The sequence below is a fragment of the Armigeres subalbatus genome, unplaced genomic scaffold, assembly GCF_024139115.2.
Source record: "Armigeres subalbatus isolate Guangzhou_Male unplaced genomic scaffold, GZ_Asu_2 Contig28, whole genome shotgun sequence".
NCBI classification, from domain to species: Eukaryota; Metazoa; Arthropoda; class Insecta; order Diptera; family Culicidae; genus Armigeres; species Armigeres subalbatus.
The window spans coordinates 15847-21128 of record NW_026943019.1 but is presented as its reverse complement, the minus strand read 5'-3'; positions in this window follow the sequence as shown (position 1 = coordinate 21128).

Here is a 5282-nt window from a genome sequence, read left to right as displayed (position 1 = left end):
GACGTAGAATCCTGTCCCATTGTTTCCTATTTGAAATTGGCCTGATCGGACTATGGGATCGAAAGATATGGCCAAAATACAAATTCATACGAAAAAATCGCGTAAAAAATGTCACTCATTTTTCGGGCACTTATCCTCAACCGATTTGCTTGCAACAAGTTGCATTCGACGTAGAATCCTGTCTCATTCGGAGACGAACCAGCCTCGGGCTGAAAGTCTCCTTAATAAAGTCAATAAAAAAAAAAAAAAAAAAAAAAAAAAATAATCCTGTCTCATTGTTTCCTATTTGAAATTGGCTAGATCGGACTATGGGATCGAAAGTTATGGTCAAAATACAAGTGCCGGTCTAGGCAATTTTCGGATTGAAAATTGTCTAGACTTCCCTGGGAATAAAAGTATCATCGTGTTAGCCTCATGATATACGAATGCAAAAATGGTAACCTGGCTAAGAAACCTCGCAGTTAATAACTGTGGAAGTGCTTAATGAACACTAAGCTGCGAGGCGGCTCTATCCTAGTGTGGGGATGTAATGCCAATAAGAAGAAGAAGAAGAATGTGTGCTTCTCATGTCGCTCGCAACATATTGCATTCGACGCAGAATCTTGTCCTATTATTTCCTATAGAAACTTGGCCAGATCGTACAATTGGGTCAGAAGTTATGGCAAAAATACTAATTTTAAAACTATATAAACAAATATAAACAAAATAAAATGCCATTTTTTTGCACTTATGCTCATCCGTTTTGTTTGCAACAAGTTGCGTTTGGCGAGAAATTTTGTTATGCCCATAAAAAAATATGAAAAATAAGACCAATTTTGGTCACTTGTCATAAGACGAGTTTGTACAATCCCATTTGGTGGAATTAAATGGGATTGTACAAACTCGACTTATGCCAAGTGAAGTGAAGAGCTCAAAATAATTTTCTTAACACATATTGGTGTTATTTTAAATTTTTCCAAACCTTTTGAACGAACGAGAAAGGCACCATCACCGCTAGGTGGATTAATCTGGGTTTTTTTCTCGTGGTGGATTCGTTCCTCTTCTGCCCTTGCTACACTGTTCCGCTCTCTGTTGGAACAGGTACGAGCCATTAGCATTCGAATCCTAGCAACATTTTTCTCGTCCATCACTCGTTGGCACTCCTGATCAAACCAACCTTTTCGTTGGCGTCGTTGTGCAGCGCCTCACACTTTCTGCGCTGTTGTAGTCACAGCTTCATGGATATTTTCACCCAATCTGTTGACGTCGCCAGATCCGGTGGCATCTCCTATCCACTCGTCTAGCTTCTGTCAAGCAACTCCTTCAACTGACAAGCGTTGGATATTGAAACGCATCGTTCTGTTGTTTCGTGAATTCGTGACGCTGGAAAGTCGCGCCCGAATTTTTGCAACTACAAGGTAGTGATCCGAGTCAATGTTCGGACCTCTGAAGGACCTTACATATATAACATCCGAGAAATGTCGTCCGTCGATCAGCACGTGATCTATCTGTGAGCAAGTGTCTTCACTCGGATGTTGCCAGGTGTGTATGCGGATATTCTTACGTGCGAGGTAGGTACTGCTGATTGCCATCCCTCTAGCAGCAGCAAAGGTTACAAGTCGCAGACCATTATCGTTGGTAGCGGAATGAAGGCTTTCCGTAGCAATGACAGGGCGAAAGAAACATTCTCTTCCGATCTGCGCATCGTGTGTTGGGCACTCTCCGTAGGCCTTATCAAGGCTCTCATAGAACTTATCCTTCACGTCATCAGGCTTATCGTTCGTTGAGGCATAGATGCTGATCAGGCTATAGTTGAAGAATTAGCCCTTCATTATCAATGCGGTCGCTTATCGGCTTCTACCGGATAACACGCTTCATCTGCTTCCCGATCACCATGAAGCCAATTGTCACCTGCTCTGTCACCGCCGCTATAGAAGATATGGCATTTGAATGAAGTGTTCGTTATTAGATCCACCGCCCGGAATTCACGTTCTCCAGTTCTGCCCAGCCCAGGCCACCGTATTTCCTGAATTGCTACCACACTCACGCTGACCTTCCTGCAGCTCATGAGCCAGGAGCCCAACACGTCCGGGTTCATTCAAAGTTCTCACGTTTCAAGATGCGACTTTTTTAATTTCCTTTTTATTTCATTTATTTTTGATTTGACAATATTCTTACATTTAAGTGCTCAGCCTTTCTGGCTCTTCATCTTTATGTGTGTTTTTGACGTAGGACTTACGTCTTTCTTTACTATACTGGGTGTCATTTAGATTTATGGAAATCGAGAGCGTTACGCTGGAAGGGAAGATTTTGGACGTTACTAGCGCCTTAATCTTTCGATGGATTTTTAAGATTTATATATCAATCGACGCGGACACTCTCCACCATTCTGCCTATTTCATTGAAACTTAAAATTATTAACAATAAGCTATTCAGAAAAATATATTAAGCTCTTTTAGTGGAATGTATTAAACCGTCTAAGACGAATTAAGTACTGTCCATTTAATTCCACTAGTTAATTTTCGTAATCTTTGCAGATACGTATTTCGACCACAACTTTGTGGTCGTCTTTATTATCTTGTACTTGACTCGACTCAGTCAAGTCAGAGTCAGAGTCAAGTACAAGACACTGAAGACGACCACACAGTTGTGGTCGAAATACGTATCTGCAAAGATTACGAAAATTAACTAGTGGAATTAAATGGACAGTACTTAATTCGTCTTAGACAATAAGCTATTGAAAATTTCAATTCTTGTCAAAGCCAGTTAAAATTTCATATGTAACCAATTCCGTGCATTCCTAACACGGACATCAGAATGCGGTATGTCACGGGACTTCGGGTCTACCGGAAGATTTTCTTTGTGTATAAAAGAAGCAGTGCCTGCCGTTACCAGTCATTACAATTTGTGACAGCAGTGCGTACTGACGTGCTTTTCGATCGCGCATTTTTCGTTTCGTTCGTTCGATCGCTGTGTTTACCTACACAGCGACAGCATGCAGTCACCAGCAGTAGAATTGCCGGTGGGTCTGCGAATATGCATGAAAGAAGTGGGCGCATTTTTTGTCATTCTTTGCTTGATGATGGTAGGATGCAGTGGTGTCGGTTGGGAAGGATGCATCGCATCGCTCGGAGTTCACGGCTAGAGGCCGATGATGGCTAACGCAGCGAGGGCAGCGATAGTGGATGAAGAAGAATAAAATTACAGAGTTTTGGTCTGCTCATCCAGGTGATTGGTTTCATAATCCACATGATCCCGGGATGGGTACGAGTCATGTCATATGACTGTACGTACGTTATGTTGTGTTTGATACTAAACGACACGTACATTAAAACATGGTTATACTATGACAGTTCTGATTCCCCAGCAAAAAAAAAATCTACAAAACTGATAAAAATAAAAAATTGATTAAAATATTGCTTGTTGCATCAATTTTTAGACTCTGGAGCAACTTGGTCTTGCTTCGAATTTTTAGCGCGCACACCAAATACATTCAAACTATTTTCGTAATTGTTTCTTTGTTGTTGTTATTTATCGAACACACATGTTTTTGTTTACTCAAATAAACAATAAACAGTGTCAATTCATTTGTGTGTGTGACACGGGAAAAATATTCACGCAAATAATTTTCGCGCAGGAGTCTAATAAGGCGGAATCTGCGCAATAATTACTTTCATTTATTTGCAGAAGGCATTAGCAATTAAAGATGCACAATCAGCAATAGTGTTAATATCCATTTTATATTAGAAAATTTCGTTGTATTACATATCAATGTTTTAAAATAAACTGTTTCTTTTTCTTTGTTTTTCATTTTCTGAAAAATTGTATTATTAAACTTGACGCAGACTAGGAGTTTGGAATCTAAACATTAAATAATTTTTCATCGACGTATTAGCAGTATCTCCTCTATTATAGTAGGGTTACTGCTCCTTGACTTGTTTCTTTTTGTTGTGATTTTTTTTTTCAGCAGTAAGCACGAAGCAAAGAAGCAACGAAATTGGTCCTTTATTTCTTTGTTTGGAAAACGGAACAGTTCCCCTAAAATAGCACATTTTGCCCAAGTCTGAAAATTTTATAAATAGAATTTTTAAACTTGAAATACTATCATCAATAAGAAATCTATAAATGCTCTACATTTGCTTGAGTAAAGCAATTCTAATTATGTATTTATTTATTAGTTTTATTTCCAGAAGTTTTGAATAAATTGCTAATAATAATAAATTGAAATAAATAACAAATAAACAAATTGCTAATAATTCTACACAGCATGAAAGTTGTCGTTTCCAATATCAATACCTATAATCAAACTCCAACAGGTCCAAAAGTTAAATTTAAAATCGTTACGTTTATACAACCGCACTACCTGATGTTATACAACGGCACTACCTGATGTTCCGGGGCAGCAGGGACTTTCTCCAAGGGCTTGACGACCCATGGCCACTGCGAGTTAGACCGGGACCATCGTCCCTAACCCCTAATCCCAAGGCGTCAAGCGACCCGTGCCGAGGGGATGCATGGCCAGGGGGTGAAATAATAAGCTAGGCCTTTAACGGAGCCTGTGGGGTACCTGGGCACCCTCCACAGTAATTGTCCCTTACCGCGTCATGCTGGGCTCTGGCGTGGTGGACCTTTTTTCCCGAGCAACTCGTGGGACCAAAATGGAAAACCAAGGCAATTCTTCAACTAGTGGTAGTAGTGTAGGCGACAACCCCTTCGCAAGAGGTGGGTTGTTCAGGTCTCCGCCTAGGAGGCCAGAGGCAATAGTCGGCAGCTCAGTGCGCAGCGCCAGCGTGGGTCACTTAACCTTCCTCTCGGCTAAAAAACGCCGGTAGAGGTTATTGACGGCCCATGGCTTGTGGAGGCGATGAACCGCAAACGCGATGGGCTTTCGGCCTTCGAGGTGGCGACGGAACAGCTGGACGCCATCATCGACTTTGCGTCATCGAAGCATAATATCAGTAAGGACCTCAAGAGGAGCTTGCTGAAACTTCGAAAGTCGATGTTGGACGCCAAGCTGGAAACGGCGGTCAGGACGGCCACGTGCGCACCCGTGACACCCACGGAGTCGAGGACTACCCAAACTGAGGCCCAAGTATTCGCGGTTTGGGCAAGGTCGAATCGACCGAGGGCGTGCCAGCGAAGACAGGTGGTGCCAAAGTCTACCCAGACTGAGGCTCAAGTATTCGCAGGCACGTCGGGAATGGCTGCTCCAACGGAGCAGACACAAAAAGGGGGGAGACAGTCTCCAGGGGATGTGCTCCCTGGGGGCCGCCCCAAAACGCGGAGGGTTACTACCCCGAACA